This window comes from Halichoeres trimaculatus, unplaced genomic scaffold, assembly GCF_033239565.1.
Source record: "Halichoeres trimaculatus isolate MK-OKI-2021-1 unplaced genomic scaffold, fHalTri1.1 fHalTri1_scaffold_22, whole genome shotgun sequence".
Taxonomy (NCBI): Eukaryota; Metazoa; Chordata; class Actinopteri; order Labriformes; family Labridae; genus Halichoeres; species Halichoeres trimaculatus.
The window spans coordinates 20,310,351-20,328,252 of NW_027437200.1; the positions used below are offsets into that span (position 1 = coordinate 20,310,351).

The window sequence follows — 17,902 nt, forward strand, 5'->3', positions numbered from 1 at the left end:
TGGACAAAGCGTTGACAACTCAAAATCAGCTGCACCGTCAGCCACTGACTTACCATTCTTTATTAACTCAAGCCTGTACTGCTGGAGTGACACTTTCGCCTGTTCCGTTTGAAACCGCAGTTTTTCGATGGCCAAATCTTTATCAATTTCTGCTCTGAGTTCCAATTTATCGTGTTCCAATTATAACACTAACATTTATTTTTGTTTATTTTTCTTGTGATCCAGCCGTAGCATTAACATTTCTTTCTGTTGTTCGAAAGTTAAGTTACTTGTTGAAAGGAAAGGCGGAGGCAAAACAGAAGGCTTCTCAACAGAAAACAAACCCATTTCGCTCAAATTGGCTTTCAGAATACTGTTGATAGTGTCTTTTAGCCGTTTGTCTGAGATCTCTGTCCAAAAACTCCTCAGATGGAGCTTTCAAAAACTCTGCAAAGTCAGTCATTTTTTTTTTAAGTATTAACCGTTTCACTAGCACACAAATAAAGACAAAGGACTCACCTTGCTGCTTTATCTAATGTTATCCCAATGAAGGTAATTGAGACACCATGAACCCTGGCTACCTAATTACGAATCTGGCTGCGCCTGACGTCTTCAATGGCGTGCCGGGCTCGAAGCGAAGCCAACCTCGGGATACTCCAGGAAACCACAGACTGAGTCACCTGGAACAAGCCAAAACTGGTGTGCTCCCTCCCCAGGGTTACCATCAAAAACAAAAAAGGCAAAATAAAAAAGTGACAAGTCCTGCTTGTCTGACTACCTGCTTCATGCTAAGAGTCTCAGATATTAGCATCTACAGGAGGAAGCAAAACTACATTTCAGTCAGGTGCAAACACTCCACTTCCTCTAGTGACACTCTGAGTGCAAGAGTGAGATCCATATCCCTACAACAGACTGTAAAGAAAACTTCAATGGCGTGGTTTTCAAAATCCAAACACATGTGCCCATGTGACACAAGTCTCTGTGGCGCAATCGGTTAGCGCGTTCGGCTGTTAACCGAAAGGTTGGTGGTTCGAGCCCACCCAGGGACGACACCTTTTTCTTTATTTGCCTCATTTACATACAGCTGAAAACAAACAACAGCCAGGACAGCCGCTGATCAAACAAAAAAAGACTGTGGGTGAAGACATGTTTCAAGTCAGTCTTGTCAGGATAGATAAATTCTCTGCACCTTTCTCTCCTCTCATCTCCTCCTCGTTAGTATAGTGGACAGTATCTCCGCCTGTCACGCGGAAGACCGGGGTTCGATTCCCCGACGGGGAGTAAACACTTTTGGGGACTTGGTTTGGTTCAAGCACCTGGGACCAAGATTGGGATTTTTTAGGCTGATAGCTGGGGAGGCGTTAGCTTAAATTTTTATGGACTTTCAGGTTCCCTTGAGCAAGGCACCAGCCCTAACTGCTCAGCTGCGCATTGAGAGTCTAGCACCTCCACTGTGACCTCTCTACTCATCACATGTTTCTGTGCAAATAAGTGCTGTTTGTGTATATGTGTGTGTAGACATGGCACTACACAAAATTTGTGTCTTACCCCGAAAGGAAAAGAAAAGATCTCGTCCCTGGGTGGGCTCGAACCACCAACCTTTCGGTTAACAGCCGAACGCGCTAACCGATTGCGCCACAGAGACAAGCTTGCTGCCTGCTGCTCAGCATTGAGTACTTCTATTTGAGCACTGCAGCAATGGGGGATGGGACACAAGCTGCAGAGGGTCCTTTTTACAGCAGGGCCAAAAAAGGGGGGGGTTGGGGCCCCCCCCCAGCACCGCCCGGCTAGCTCAGTCGGTAGAGCATGAGACTCTTAATCTCAGGGTCGTGGGTTCGAGCCCCACGTTGGGCGCAAATCCTTTTCTCCTGCCCCTTTACATGTATTTTTATTTTATCACTCAAACCATTTTGTTGAAACTAAGTGTTTTTGGGATTGGGTGAAGACACGGAGAACATGTCTTTGCTGGTCACTCATCAAAAGAGAGCACCACTTTCACCTACAGCAGTCAAAAGCATTAACATAATCATCAAAAGAGCTTCAAATCCTGGTGGGATCACAAACTACAATTGGCCACACGGAACATTAACTTCCTGGGGGAGTAGTAGTTCTAAGAGTTTCTTGGTTGAAGTACCAAGTTGGGCCCAACATTTAAGTCTTCTTTTGAACCAACTTCTGTATTTCATACACCTAAGTGTAATCAAGATGTTTAAATACCATAACAACTGCCAAGCATCTTGAAAAATAAAGATACATTTTTAAAAAGTTGTGCGCCCAACGTGGGGCTCGAACCCACGACCCTGAGATTAAGAGTCTCATGCTCTACCGACTGAGCTAGCCGGGCAGCTGTGACTGCAAAAGAAGGCGGGGCTTAAATCCATGTGGTTCAAACATCCATCACTAGTTCACTGTTATATTGTGCTGCAGAAAATCAATCTGGATCCAGGCTCCTTTAGCTCTAAAACAAAAATCTCTATCCATAGCCCCACAGCACTGAAAAAAGGGCTTGAGCTAAACCTCAACACCAGCCTGGCAGGAGCGTCTGTGAGTACAGCATCTATTTATCGGTCTGACTCTTTTGTAAGCCATCTATTTAAGCAATAAGCTAACTTGCTGTCCTTCAAAAAGGATGAGTCTGGAGGAGGTCAGCCAGCCACTGCTGCAGCTTCATTTTATTTGCCGGGTGAAATGAGCAAGACCATCCCTGTGCAGGACCAGAGGTGGATCTCAAGCACCCTCTTTCACTCAGGCAAACTGAGACCAGATTTGAAGCCCCCTGTCCCGGCCCTCATTTACCACCAGGCACCGACACCTGACCGCTTTTTCACCCATCGGCTGATGGTGTGGATGCCCTACCACCTGTGGAGGGTGAGGGTATTCTGCCCAGCTTGTGGGAAGCAGCTGACAGGTTGCGGTGTCCATAAGAGGGCAAGGAAGATCCTGGACATCGACAGGTATTACCTGATGGTGACAGAGACACTCAGGTGCACTGTGTTCCCTCAACTATCTGTCTACCAGTCAGACTGTCCGGGACCAGCTCGACCTGCCGCACAAGAAGATGATCTGCCTGATTCTGACCCGCAAGTGAGTGACATTTTTTTGTTTTTAACCAATGTATGTTTATTTTCTAAGATACTGCATGGTTTAGCTCCCCCACCCTGGTCCAGTGGCATAATAAAAGGGTGAAGAAGCAGGACAACTCAGTGGTGATGCAAGGGCTGCAGTTACCAAGCCGTTTGTCTGTGACAGCTGACCCTCTCCTCCATGCTAAAGTGCTTCCTCCATCTGCACCTCTCCAGCCAGGTCCTGCTCACCAGTACAACCTGCCCAGTAGCACTGTGGGCCAGGCGCAGATAAAGAGGAAGGTCACGCCTACAGTCCCAACACTAGTGCCTGCCAAAGTGAGGCCCCAGTGGCTTTTTCCTGCTCCACCCTTAGGCCCTCAGCTAATTATGCTCCAGCAGCAGCAGCAGCGTCTCCCTGCTCTACCCTCCGGACCTCAGCTGGTGAGGCTGGATCCAGTAACATCTCAGGGGTCTGTCCTGATGACTGCTCCACAAGCCCAAGGTGTCACCCCTGCTGCTCCAGTAGCCCGAAAGCTGACCCGCAAAGTGCTGCATAACACGTGCAAAAAATGCGGGCAGTACAGAACAGCGGAGACTGGACACAGTCAGTACAAGGGGACTGTGTACTGCCCTGTAGTAGAGACTGTTACAAAGGAACAGTAGTTGGAGGACATTAAAAAAAAATGTTTACACTCTTTACAGAGTTTTTCAGAATATGCAGCTTGTTAGTGTGCAGATAAGTGTTTTAATGACAGGCTTTCACTCCCTCTGCTTAACTTTGTGTGATGTGTTCAAGTGTGAGGCTTTTTCTTAATATCAAGACTTTCCATTGTTTATTGTTGTTGTTGCAGCCCTCAGGCAGAGACTTTGGATATGGCGCCTTACAGAAGCATATTTTTCATGACATCAAGCAATGTCATGTAATGTCTTATTGTAAATAAAAGTTTGCTTAATTTATATGTGTTGTGTGCACAATCTTGTTTTTTGGTAGCTAGTCAAATGTATAATCTTTTCAGAAAAATATAAAAAGAAATTGGGCTTTTTACTTTAAGGAAACAAAATAGTTAATCATATGTAAACATATATATACATCTTATAAGTTAATATCTTAAATATGATGAGGTTTACACTGGCAACACAGACACTTTTATTCTGTATATTATGAACCTTAATCCTGTCGGAGGTGGGATTCGAACTGGCGCTCGGGTGAATGTGTCTTCCTCTGTCTGAAATGTCAAAAAATTAACTTTTTGATCTTTAGCAAAAATACTACAGCATATGAAGACGTATAAATGATACAGAAATTAAAATGGGTCTCATAGAACTTTGTGAAGTTCTTTTTTTTCTTTTTCTCCTTTTCTCCCCTCTTTTTCTTTTTCCCCCCCCGTAACAGACTAATCGGTTAGCGCGTTCGGCTGTTAACCGAAATTGGTGATTTGAGCCCACCCAGGGACGACAACTTTTTTTCTGTATTTGCCTCATTACATACAGCTGAAAGACAAACACTAGCCAGGACAGCCGCTGATCAAACAAAAAAGACTCTGGGGGTGTGGGCAAAGACGTGTTTCAAGTCAGTCTTGTTAGGATAGATAAATTTTATGCAGTGTTTAGTTTTCTCACCGCCTCCTCGTTAGTATAGTGGACAGTATCTCCGCCTGTCACGCGGAAGACCGGGGTTCGATTCCCCGACGGGGAGTAAAAATTTTTAGGGAGTAAACGTTTTTGGGGACTTGGTTTGGTTCAAGCACCTGGAACCGAGATTGGGATTTTTTAGGCTGATAGCTGGGGAGGCATCAGCTTACATTTTAATGGACTTTCAGGTTCCCTTGAGCATGGGACCAAACCGCCCAAGATGCGCATTGAGAGTGCAGCACAACCACACTGACCTCTCTACTCACTGCATGTTTCTGTATAAAATAATGCTGTTTGTGTATGGCATTACACAAAATCTGTGTATATGTGTCTTAAAAAAAGAAAAGATCTCGTCCCTGGGTGGGCTCGAACCACCAACCTTTCGGTTAACAGCCGAACGCGCTAACCGATTGCGCCACAGAGACAAGCTTGCTGCCTGCTGCTCAGCATTGAGCACTTCTATTTGAGCACTGCAGCAATGGGGGATGGGACACAAGCTGCAGAGGGTGCTATATGCAGCAGGGCCAAAAAAGGGGGGGTTGAGGCCCCCACTGCACCGCCCGGCTAGCTCAGTCGGTAGAGCATGAGACTCTTAATCTCAGGGTCGTGGGTTCGAGCCCCACGTTGGGCGCAGATCCTTTTCTCCTACCCCTTTACATGTATTTAGACTTTCTCACTCAAACCCTTTTGTTGAAACCAAGTGATTTTGGGATTGGGTCAAGACACAGAGAACATGTCTTTGCTGGTCACTTATCAAAAGAGAGCACCACTTTCACCTACAGCAGTTAACAAGCCTTAAAATAATCGTCAAAAGAGCTTCAAATCTTGTTGGGACCACAAAACAGCGGGCCACACCCAACATTAACTTCCTGGGGGAGTAGTAGTTCCAAGAGTTCCTTGGTTGAAGTACCAAGTTGGGTCCAACATTTGAGTCTTCTTTTGAACCAACTTCTGTATTTCATACACCTTAATGTAATCAAGATGTTTAAATACCATAACAACTGCCAAGCATCTTGAAAAATAAAGGTACACTTTGAAAAAGTTATGCGCCCAACGTGGGGCTCGAACCCACGACCCTGAGATTAAGAGTCTCATGCTCTACCGACTGAGCTAGCCGGGCTGCTATAAGTGTAAAAGGAGGCGGGGCTTAAAACCATGTGGTTCAAACATCCATCACTAGTTCACTGTTATATTGTGTTGCAGAAAATCAAACTGGATCCAGGCTCCTTTAGCTCTAAAACAAAAATCTCTATCCATAGCCCCACGGCACTGAAAAAAGGGCTTGAACTAAACCTCTTTTCCAACAAGCCTCACCCAACACTGAATTTCAAGCTCCTCTTTTTTTACAACCACTCTGCACTTATGCACCGTAGACCACACATCTGACCCATCAACCATAACAACCTCACTTCAAATAAAGTCACAGGATTCATATGTTGAAATGTCTTTCAGCATTTCAACATATATAGAGCATCACAGCAAAAACATCACTCAGGGAAGGCTACAACTGCCTGAGCTCAAGGCATGAGCTCTAACACTCTGCAGGCATTAGCTAGCCCTAGATCCATCATGTGCTGGATAAAGCCACAGACCTTTTTTAGACTTCCTTACATGCTGCACAATTCCTCCCTTTGTCAGGTCTCTTGGGCCCGCAGGTCTCTGTGGCGCAATCGGTTAGCGCGTTCGGCTGTTAACCGAAAGGTTGGTGGTTCAAGCCCACCCAGGGACGAGTTGTTATGCTTTTCAGGCACGTTAAATGACAAGCAATGTAAAAAATCTGCCCTACTGTAAAGCTCTGTAATTCCTATTCAAGTCTATAGCACTAACATGCCAATTGACCAAATACATGATAAAAAAAAAAAAAAGAAGTAAAATGCATTCGGTGTCCCCCGTTTCCAATGGGACTGTCTGTCTTGCGTCTTTACTGAATTTGTTACCTACAATCACACTCAGCTGATGAACCAGGGGTCAGCCCAACCATTGGCACTTGTGCCTTGGTTGGGACACCATGACATAACTGTCACGATGGCGCTTTTGTGATGATGGCAGCTTTATGTGTCACTATGTCATCATCCACCCCTTATCTGGGTCTGGGTCATGGGGGCAGCAATGCCATCAGCAAAGATTAAAGGCCCCCATCCACGGCCACTGCCACCAGCTCCTCTGAGGGGATGCCAAGGCGTTCCCAGGCCAGTTGAGAGACATAATCCCTCTACCATGACCTGGGTGTACCCTGGGGTCTCCTTCCAGCTGAATATGCCAGAAACACCACCAGGGAGGTGTCCAGGAGGCATCCTCACCCATTGCCCAAACCACCTCGCCTGGCCCCGCTCGATGAGGAGGAGCAGCAGCTCTACTCTGAGCCTCTCCCTGGTGTTCAAGCTTCAAAGCCTCTCTCTAAGGCCGAGCCCAGACACCCGGCGGAGAAAGCTCATTTCAGCCACTTGTATCAGCGATCTTGTTCTTTCGGTCACTACCAACAGCTCTTGACCATAGGTGAGGGTCGGACTGACCAGTAAATTGAGAGTCTTGCCTCCTGGCTTAACTCTCTCTTCACCACAACAGACCGGTATAGCGTCTGCATCACTGCTGACGCCACCAAAGTCCGTCTGTCAATCTCTTGCTCCATTTTCCCCTCACTCGTGAACAAGACCCCATGATACTTGAACTCCTCCTCTTGGATTATGTCCTCACTGAACACAATCAGCAACATTTCACCTGTGGCAAGAAAGAAATACAAAACAATTTTGATAGTGTAATTACTGAAATGTGGAACGATGTGGTGACCTTTGGGTATGACAGTTTGAAGAGGATTATAGCCATCTGTATGACCTATTTATGTTTTAAATAAAAACTGGTTAAATTCAGGTAAGGTGCTTTTTTGCCCCCTACTGTTATACTGTAATGTTTGATTATTATATCAAGTAATGATGCAACACTATAATTAAAAATTACTGATTACAGTTTATTATTGACCTCCAACATTTGACCATTTTCTATCAAACCAAAAATGTGAAGCTTTGATTTTAATTAAACCCAAATATTTCTATTGTTCAAAATTAGAACTATCAACTTAACTAACTTAACATTGATAGTTTATTTTTTTACTGTGATGCCTGATAACCACAGTTTGTATGTCAGTGTGATCAGACTTTGTTTCACTGTGTAATAGTCGATGTGGAGGAGGAATGACACTAAGCTTTTGCCGTTTTACTTTTTAACTTTATGAAATTTCATGAATCAGTGGCTACAAAATCAAATTATGAGATAACTCACTGCATCGTGTGATGATGCACTCCTGTCGTGTGTGCAGCTTGCATCCTCTGCAGTCAGGTCGAACGTATCTTACCCAGATACAGGAGAGCTATTTTATGATTGGCCGATATGTCCGGCTCCCTTTTAGCTCTGTGATGCTAACAGCGTCTTGCTACACGTTCGCCTACAGCGGTGTGACTCAGTGGGCGCTAAACAGTACATTTCACAGCAGGAGAAATATCAGGCGTGGCATGTCAGAGAGTGAAAAGGTTCAAATGTGTGTCTCATACGCTGAGTGCGTGAGGCTTGAGAGAAAACTTCAGAACGACTTGTGGTTGGCCGGAAACGGACATGCATGTCCGGTCAGGATTTCAAAATAAAGGCGTACATTAAAGATCACGATGTTGATCGATGTTTTGACTTTCCATCGATGTGACTGGATCATTGCTTAACCAGTCGATGTATCGATCTATATCGATGGATCATTACACCCCTACTATTTAATATTCTCAAAATGGATATAATAAAATACCAGGTATGTTGGAAATATTTTTAGGATTTTTTTGTACAATTTAACTCAGTGCTATTGTCGATACTGTACTAAACCACTAAACCAAAAAAAAATAATGGGTTGCTGCTTACTTGATTACACGCCATGCCCTTTGTTGCCATAAAATGAAAGCCAGTGAATATGTTCTGTATTTTTTATTTTTTTAATCACCTCTCTGTTACACATTGTTTGCAGCTCATAGAATTGTGCAGAGTAGACAGGGTCTACTTATGTATTTATGATCTGATTACAGACTGAAAAGTGAATATGGATACCAGCATATCCGGTATTGATACACCATCCAACATTGTGCATCCCTACATCAAACATGTATAAAAAGCAACACAAGCCCTACTGGCAATAGAAACTCTTTACTCTTAAACCCTAAGGTCCCTAAGTTGGGGTACTTCGAGGTCGCTCCGCAACAAAAGGCATGGAACAAAGCACTAGTCATAAGTTAATATAGTCATACTGCAGATCAGACTTAAGGGAAGTAAATCTGTTATAAATGCTGTCAAGTCATGCTTCAACTGGACTTTCTGTCTGAGTAACATTTAAGTTGTTGCTGTGAGTACCTTTACTGACACATCTGGAGTTTCCTTCATTATGACACCAAAATGATCAAAACAGAGCTTGGAGATGCAGAAGTATACTCTTTTCAATTTAGGTATGTCATTTCTCTAGATGAGACCCAAAAAGAGACTAGAGTCTAAGAGATTGAGTTGAAAAATTCAATATTGTTAATTTTTTTTCAGCGTAGCATAATAGCAGATATTTATATTTAACATTTGAAAAGGACAGACCTAATTGTCTTTAAAAAAACCTACGCAGTCATAAAAGCGTGAATTTCTTGTTGAAAACAATGATTTTTCAAGCATCAAAACCTCAGTTATTACAAAAAGAAGTTTTGTTTAAAGAAAAGTTGAGGTAAAAACTGTTTCTCTCCACTAGACTTCATTTGGTCATCAATCAAAATTAAGCAGATTTGACTCCAGCCTTATTCTCTATTAGTTATTTACAAAGCACCTTAACATGGCTTGAACTACGCATATTCAAACAGGTGAATTTCTAATGACTTTGTCGAACGAAGTTAGCCGTTAGCGCGAGATCAACGCTTTGACGACAAATTGTTGCTTAACCTAGCATTGTTGCACGTGCACTCGACTTTGAGTCAGTCATTACATTTAACGGACGTTACTTTGTCTCAACATGTTCTGTTATTGAAACATTGTTTAATTTTCACACAAATACTGAAAACTCGAATAAAGTAGTCGAATTCTTACCGTTAAAACGGGCGTTTCGTCAGCTAGCTGCTTAGCTGAGGTGGTCACGGGCCTGATTGACGTCGTTACTCGCCAGGGCCTCTTGTTGCGCAGCAAAAAATAACGGCTAAGGCCGAGCAAAAACACTCCTCGCTAGGCCAAAAACGTACGTTAATCATCTTAACTGCCTTATTACTAAGAATTTCGCTCATGTGTCAGCTCTGACACTTGGCAAACTTTAAATGTGCGTCACACCTGTCTCCTCCATCGACGAAGTTCTTTTTCCCCCTGACCGTTGGTGTTGGAGATGAAGGGGCGGGGGCCGGGGGACTGCTGGGTAAAATTTAAAAAAAAAAGGCGTTGCCTTATCCAAAATAACTAAAATAAACTTGTTTTTTCTCCATTGTCAATGAATCCTCATTATATACTGTTAATAACGCCCGAGGGGTCTTGTTCTATCGCAGCAAAATTTCTATTAGAGCTTATAAACTATTACATAGGCAAAACTCATATTTGTAATTTATGAAAATTAGTTTAATAATGCCACAAATTTTATTTGATGAATTAAAGTTATGTAAAAGAAACAAAGTTATGTTGGAGCATTAATGTATAGTCGATAAGGTCAGTCCAATGTTGTCGACAAGAGTTTATGGGCGGTAAAACGTCTGGTTATAATTTAACATCTGGTTATCTGACCTTAAGCTTTTTAATGTTTAGTTAAACAGTGCCACTTAATTAAAAAAGAGAAGAAAACTGGAAAAAGCTTTAGTTAAAATATGTTTAAGTTATGTATTACCCCATGATCAGGACTCGATTGCTGGATTTAAAAATAATGACGAGTTTGGTACAGGTGTATCAGATGTGTTACTAATGCATTCTTGCATAAACATTTGATGTATTTGATTTGATTTTTATTCGTATCAAACAAGCACATAAAAACAAACAATATTTGTAATAGGAAAAAAAAAATCACAATGATTAAGTGCGAGTTCGAGAAGGGGCTGAAGGAAGCAAAGCTTATCAAGTTCAGCCCCCCTTACACTGTCATATAATTTCATAATTCACACAATCTTAGTATAATAAAACAAACAACTTTAATATAAATAGAACCTTAGTTAAAAGCATGTTGACTGACTCAATTATTTGAAAAAATAAAAAAGATAATAAAATAAGCTGTCCAGTTCTTTATAGCAGAACAATAATGTTTTTTTTTTTTGTAGTTACTTTTAAATTGTTTTAAGTTAATGCACATTCTTAAGTCCTCTTCTAGTTCATTCCACAATTTTACACGATGTAGACAGAAAACAGGCTTTGGTTTACAAAGCACCACGAGGTGGCGCCACTTCACTACAACACTACAGCACAGGCAGCACAGGCAGAGGAGCGACGCCAACTGCTGCATGCAACCCGGCTTTGATCCTCAGCCCTCGGTGAAGCACAGAGTCGACAGAAGCGTCTCGGATGTCTTTGGTAAACCCCTGCGCGTCACTGCATTTGCACAAAAGCGTGTAACGAGCTCGATAGCTGCTGCTCTCAATTTACCGCGAGCCGTCACGTGATCAAATGCGGAAATCGTCCCACGGAGAAAGTGTAGCGGAGACAAGAGGGGAGTGGAGGTTCAGGCGACCGTTTGTGTTTTGAGCTTTTGCTGCTGGAGTCCCTCGTAACAACACTGCTTCCACGAGGAGAGACGACAAGTCGGTCGGTGTTGGTTACCTGAGAACAAGTTTCAACGGTCGTAAATACAGTCAGGTAAGCAAAGAATTGGCGGTATAGCAGGTTGCGTGCGCAGTGCAAGCCAACTTTTCTTGAGAAATGCTAGTTTCACCTGTCAAAACAAACAAATAACATGTATATATCTGTTTGTATAGCTGTGGTTTCAGTCAGTGATGCCAATTTCAGCAACTACACGATCTTATTTTGTATTTTACACAAGCTATTTTAGGTTTCACAGCATATTTTAATATCAAAGCAACCGTTAACCACTCTTGTTCTCACTTTATGCATTTGTCTTAACCGTATTGAGTCGTATTGTTAACTATTTTCAACCTCTATGAATGATGTAAAGCAAAAAAAAAAAAAGCTGTCATACTTTGATGTAAATTTACAGCAGAATCCCATTAATCTACTTTATTTTGATTTAACAGCTTGCTGAAAACAATGCATTCTGGGAATAATGATAGCAATGAGCAAATGACATCACTGAAAACAAACACAAAACTTGTGCGTCTGACAATTTGTTTTATAAATTTGTATTAAACAGTTAATTTGAGATGTTTAGGGTGACAGTCAAGTTAATAGAAAAAAGTTATCTCCAGTAGGGCTGCAGCTATCAAATATTTTAGTATTCGAGTATTCTACTGAAAATCACATCGATTAATCGAGTAATCGGATAAAATAAATTTTTGTTTAGTTAAAGAGCAGTTATTTTTAAAATGAAAATGTTTCTCTTTAAGAAATAGAATTTTCTGATACAGCATGTCAATAAGAGCACTTGCTTTGGTAGCGCCAAAATTTGTAAACACACTTTGACACATTTTTGTGCCTTGTACATCTCATCAAATGTTGTGGACCCAAATGGCACCCGTTTCGTAGAATGACCCATTAGTCTCCAAACTCCAGAAGCTAAATTTGTTGCTAGTTGCTATTTTGTATAAGAGGTAGCTTGAGGGGTCTGAAAACTCTCTTAATATGGCCTCAGCTCTATTTGAAATTTAAAATTAAACGATTCCTCGAGGCGGAGAAAATTACTCGAGTATTTTTTGTAATCGAGTACCTCGAATCATTCGAGGAATCGTTCAGCTCTAATCTCCAGGGTTAATGAGACTGCATTAACTTTATAGCTTGTTTATTCACCCTCTTGTCACTGGGTGCCTTTTGCACATAGAGATGAAAGCACTCTCCTGAAAATAACAAAGTGTGAACTCAGAGCAGGAGACGGGAACCTGTTGCTGTTGTCGGCAGCATCTGCAATTTTAATTTGTCATCTGTGGCTCAGAGCTGAGGGGGAGCTGTCAGTGACAAAGCTCTGTGAGGCTCCAGGATATGAATATGGTGGGCATGAATATAAAACACATTCACACCCTTTCAAGGCCACCGAAGAAGGAATCTATCTGTACTACGCAGCAGTGTATGTTATGTTTGTACTGTTATCTCGTTCACACCATCAAGGAGGATCATGTTGAGCCGTAACATTAGATTATTACAGTTTATAAACTACTGTTTACGCCACATGAAAATGCCCTCGTGCACCCTTTCAGTTTCAGATTCCTGCTTTCCAAAGCAGATCTTGAACTTTGATATCACAGCACAGCGATGCGCTGATGCATGCAAGAATTGTACTTTCACCTTGAGCATCTTTTAGTTGAATCACGGTAAGGGTTAAGTCCGGTAAGCCTGTCATTTATATTTGTTGTGATAGCACTGTTCTCGCTCAAGCATGTGAGCGTGGGAGAAGCTTAACATTGTGACTGTAAACTCTGACAGAACAAGAAACAAGAGAAGTCACATCAGGTTGAGAGTAGGTCGACGTGAGTAGATGTCTTTGCCTGCAGTGATATGGTACAGTATGTTCAAACACGATGCACGTTAAGCAGATTTCTGCTGTGACCAAGCATCCAGCTCAGCTTCCTCTGTACTGTATGGACAATAAGTGGTTTCGAGGTGAGCTCAGCTGTGGAATTTCCCTGACCTCTTGAGTGCAGATATTTCATATTGTCACCTCGCCTTGAATTTGATTGAAATCTTCAGATGGCGAGATTCCATTGAAACCTGAAGTGTCACATTCAGTTGTGCAATCAAAGACACTCCCCAGCTTCCTTTGTAAACCACGACGACAAACTCTCTATAACACCACAATCAAATCAGTGGTTTACAATCATGAAATCCACCAACCGGGGGTCCCTGAAGCTCAAAACAAGCTCCAGTTTCAGTCCTATAACTTCCATCACCCAATCCAGCAACAACACCAAACAAGAGTCAAAGGCACAATAAGATGTTTGGCATGGGCAGAGAAGGTTTGAGCGCCATTCAAAAGAGAAATACAAGAAGCTTTGTTATGACACAGAAATAATCTACCAAACGGAAAGTGCCAGACTTTTGTGCTAAGTTTTCCCAATTCAGAATTCTGGATTTTTGATATACTTTCTTATAGGTTTTGAAAGTAGTTTTTATTCAAGTTTTACCAAAGAAATGGCTTTTTTTGGCCTTTTCTACTGCCTCACGGCTAGGCTACGTTAAGTTCTTCTTAGAGAAATGTTGTTTTATTTTGAAAGGATTCTAAAGGCCCTTCTTCTTGTGTAATAAAAACAGCTTAAAGAAAAGTAAAAGTTTTCCATGAACTTGCATTATTAAGGAGTTATTTGTCGTAATGTTGTTTGCTTTATATCTGTTTGTTAGCTTCAGAGCAGATGTAAACATGTAAACATGCAACAGGACTAGCAAGAGAGATTAGGAACAGGCAGCTATTGTCTAAATTTATTCATCTGCAGGTATAAGGGAAGAAAAAGTGCGCCTTCTACTGTTTGAAAGGAGTACTGCAATTCATTGTTCATATTATTGATTGACATAACATTGGTCACTTGATTCATACTGCTGGTTTCTTTCCATACATTGGTCGCCGAATCAAACAGACGTTGTAGAGATATGCAGATCAGGTCAGTGTTGGGTCGGTCCGTCAAAGACCATATCTAGACGTCCGAGAAACGTGCGAAATAGGTACAAATTTTGGATCTAAACATTCAGATGCCGTTTGTAGACCTTTTTTAGATGCTAATCTGACCTCCATACAACGTCTGAAAAAAGACATAATAAAAACTTATATGCTACACCTTCAGGAGACCTTATTTGGATGTCAAAAATGACGCTAGATGTATGTCATTTCAACGTCACAATACACAGTGGGTTGCATTCCCAATTTCAACCCCTACCTCAGTTGCTTGATTCAACTAAAAGTCTCTTTCCATACATCTGTTGCTTGATTTCTACGGCTGTTTTTTTTTTTTCCATACATTGGTCCAGTTTCTTTCTGTACCTTAGTCACTTGATCAGTTATTCCCATATGCCGGTTGCTTGATTCATACTGCTGGTTTCTTTCCATACATTGGTCGCTGAATTTGTACTGCTGATTGACACCCCTATGTTAGTCGCTTGATTTGACTAACCGTCTCTTTCCATACATCCATTTCTTGATTCTACTGCTGAAATTTTCCATACATTGGTCAAGTTTCTTTTGTACATCTATTACTTGATTGTATGAACAGGTTCATCCCACATGTCGGTTGCTTGATTTGTACTGATTGTTTCTTACCACCTGCTCATAGCACAGTCTTGTTCTTAACGAAAAAAGAAAGTTGACTGAAAGGTGTGTAAATCTGGAAGTTTATCTTCCTAAGCGAAACTTTTGCTACTGATTTCTCTTCAGAGTTAGTTTGGCTGAGCAGAGGCTTTGTTCAAAGGCCTCTAATTGTCTGTTTGGCCTGTGTGAGTCCACTTTAATGATGTTAGTGTGCTCCCAGTGATCTGCTGCTCATCCTGGGTGCAGTTTAATAATTAATGATAACAAGAGGAGCCACGACTGCATCAATAAGACCCACTGAGAATTTAACAGGATTGGTCCAGGAGCAAATTTGAAAATGTGGAAGCGGTCGAAGAACTCACCACAGATTTCATTAAAACAACAAATTAACTTCTCCACTTAGGCATTTCTGTCCCCAGAGGAACAGAGGCTTCATTTGATAAACCATCTTCTAGTATTTCTTGATCTTTTAATTTTTTCTTTCAACTTAGTGGATCTTTTGTCAAACACCAATGTGTCACAGTGATTTGCAAAATTTAATTCAGTTTGACTAGTTTCTTTTCTAACACCTTGCTTCCTCCCTGTTTTGGTTTTCCAATCTCAGCGACCCATTTCTGCGCCTGAAACAGCATCGATATGTGGAGCTGTCAAAAGTGGCTTGTCCTCTTTTTCAAATCTTCTCTCAGTGGATGTTACGAGACCTTGGCACAGATCTTTGCTTGCTGAGTCTTTTTTTTCAAGCGGAGCGGGAATAATTACACCCAATAAAGGGCATTGTAGAAATCTGAGAACATGCCACTTTGCACAGTTGGAATTTAGACCAGCAGTCAACGTCATTTCAGTGGAAAATGTTGCATATTTATGTCTATTTACTTTTTTTCCACTGGCTGATAGATGTTTGTTTGTTAAGAAAACTTAGACAAAAACTCTTTCATGCCTTCTCTTGCAACCCAGAATCGATAAGTCTTCAGGATGTTGGAGGCAGATGGTTTGTTTGTGGCATTGATCTCAAACAACAAGAGAAAAGAGCAAAAAGACTTCTGTAGAAATTGTTTTTCAACTTTGGTTTAAAGTTGCCTTCAGGCTGCTTTTCACAGAGAACCAAGACGCTTTTGTATCTTTGTATCCAACAACAACAACAGTCATTGCACAAACTATGTCAAAATTTTTTCCTCACTAAAACAAATACCATAACCCAACCAAATTTACCACTTGTAATGTAGATTTTTGTTAATGTAAATATTTCCCCTGGTTTTTAGTCAAAGCATTTATCACTCATTTCCTTTTTGAATTGCAAGTTACTTTGGTCCCTTTCAGCTACCATAGGTAAGCTACCGCAGTGTCTTCCTGCTTCCTGCTGCTGCTGCTACTGCATTGGCAATAATGACACCGTTCTGGTCCTGGGAGACACTTTCAGCTTTAAAAATGTCAAATGACTTAGCTAGCAAGAAACACTTCAAGTTTGAGCTAACGGCTAAAAGTGAAGTATACAGGTGCAGCTAATTAGATAGATGTTTGTTTGCTTGCCTACTGCTTCCTACTTTCAGCTCAAACATACACACATATTTATTTCCATATTTACTTACACAATGTATACAAATGTAAACATTTTCTTCAGTGTAATTCGACTCGGGATGTAGTATCGTTGACTTTTAGAAATGTTAATAACAGATTAGCACTTACCCCTTTACGAGAAATGAAACTAAAAGTGTTTTCTTATCAATTTTATCGCTGTTATTTCTATACACGCATATTAGACCGGCATAATTGTATTAAACACAGGAGGACAATTGTGATGTTAAACATATGAAGCTTATGCAGGGATGCTAAAACTGCAGTTCCCCAAGTGTCCACTCGAGGCTTGTTGCAGAAACATTGAAAACCACAAACACGCCAATTCAATTCTAAAATTTTACAGCAAAAATAACCATCTTTACAGCCGTGTTTAAAAACATAGAACCTCTTCACCATCAGTATAATCTGTTATATTTGGTTATTAAACGTATGAGTTTTGCCCATATGAGCACTAGGGATGGGTAAGGTAAGGCAAGGCAAGTTTATTTAAATGGTACATTTCAGCAAAGCAATTCAAAGTGCTTTACAGAACAAACTGAAAAAGAAAACGATCGAAATTTAATTGAAAGGCATATTGAAATTTATAAGATGCAATAAAACAAAATGAGATTAAAAGAAAAAAAAGTTAAACTGATTTTAAGATAAATGTCACATTTCAGAATTGCAAAATTGTATGATTTTTTTTTTTTACGTTATTAACATGAATTGTTAACATTTTCTAATAAAAAAGGCAGCTGTAAAAAAGGTGAGTCTTTTCACATTTGAAATGATATGATACCAATGCCTAGTACCCGGCAATCTGTATTGGTACTCAATGGTACCAATTTCCGGTACTTATATGTGTATTTATGTGGTGATAAATATTAACTTCTTCAATTGTAAAACTCAAAGTTTTTTAATTTAACTTTTACTCCTCAGTATGCAACCTTACAATGATGTATTCATATCCAGTATGGAAAATCCCCCATTCTTCCACTCCCTCACAGTCACCTTTTGATTTTGAGTGAATAAGTTCTTGGTACTACAGATGGAATTTGGTCAGTACCCATCTCTGATAAGCACCCTGTAGGTGTCTGCAAAGAAGTCAGAAACCTGGCTTTTTTCCTCATCCAAACTGTCAACAATAGGCTTCAAAACTCGGCTGCAGAAACAAATGGGTGATGTCATGGACACTACTTCCATATATGGCATAATATAAGCAATTGGAGCAGGGCCCAAATGCTTGTCTAGTCATTACACAATGGAGACCATTAGTCATAACACACAGTCCAGACAGCCCATGTAGCCA

The 17,902-nt window shown here is 41.1% G+C and overlaps 1 protein-coding gene and 10 non-coding genes across 11 annotated transcripts in view; 7 read left to right on the forward strand and 4 right to left on the reverse strand.

Annotated features, from left to right (window-relative positions):
• The first annotated feature begins 954 nt into the window (after positions 1-954).
• trnan-guu (transfer RNA asparagine (anticodon GUU)) lies at positions 955-1,028 on the forward strand. The gene has a single exon. It is a non-coding gene; the product is annotated as a tRNA-Asn (tRNA).
• Positions 1,029-1,188: 160 nt separating this feature from the next.
• Positions 1,189-1,260, forward strand: trnad-guc (transfer RNA aspartic acid (anticodon GUC)). The gene has a single exon. It is a non-coding gene; the product is annotated as a tRNA-Asp (tRNA).
• Positions 1,261-1,550: 290 nt separating this feature from the next.
• On the reverse strand, positions 1,551-1,624 carry trnan-guu (transfer RNA asparagine (anticodon GUU)). Its single transcript has one exon. It is a non-coding gene; the product is annotated as a tRNA-Asn (tRNA).
• Positions 1,625-1,760: 136 nt separating this feature from the next.
• Positions 1,761-1,833, forward strand: trnak-cuu (transfer RNA lysine (anticodon CUU)). The gene has a single exon. It is a non-coding gene; the product is annotated as a tRNA-Lys (tRNA).
• Positions 1,834-2,250: 417 nt separating this feature from the next.
• Positions 2,251-2,323, reverse strand: trnak-cuu (transfer RNA lysine (anticodon CUU)). Its single transcript has one exon. It is a non-coding gene; the product is annotated as a tRNA-Lys (tRNA).
• A 2,345-nt stretch (positions 2,324-4,668) lies between these two features.
• Positions 4,669-4,740, forward strand: trnad-guc (transfer RNA aspartic acid (anticodon GUC)). Its single transcript has one exon. It is a non-coding gene; the product is annotated as a tRNA-Asp (tRNA).
• A 287-nt stretch (positions 4,741-5,027) lies between these two features.
• On the reverse strand, positions 5,028-5,101 carry trnan-guu (transfer RNA asparagine (anticodon GUU)). Its single transcript has one exon. It is a non-coding gene; the product is annotated as a tRNA-Asn (tRNA).
• Positions 5,102-5,234: 133 nt separating this feature from the next.
• On the forward strand, positions 5,235-5,307 carry trnak-cuu (transfer RNA lysine (anticodon CUU)). Its single transcript has one exon. It is a non-coding gene; the product is annotated as a tRNA-Lys (tRNA).
• Positions 5,308-5,723: 416 nt separating this feature from the next.
• trnak-cuu (transfer RNA lysine (anticodon CUU)) lies at positions 5,724-5,796 on the reverse strand. The gene has a single exon. It is a non-coding gene; the product is annotated as a tRNA-Lys (tRNA).
• A 535-nt stretch (positions 5,797-6,331) lies between these two features.
• Positions 6,332-6,405, forward strand: trnan-guu (transfer RNA asparagine (anticodon GUU)). Its single transcript has one exon. It is a non-coding gene; the product is annotated as a tRNA-Asn (tRNA).
• Positions 6,406-11,108: 4,703 nt separating this feature from the next.
• Positions 11,109-17,902, forward strand: part of adisspb (adipose secreted signaling protein b) — a 42,163-nt gene continuing 35,369 nt past the window's right edge. The window contains exon 1 of the mRNA XM_074698882.1: positions 11,109-11,495. The gene's annotated coding sequence lies outside the window, so the exon portion shown is untranslated. The remainder of the gene's footprint in view (positions 11,496-17,902) is intronic.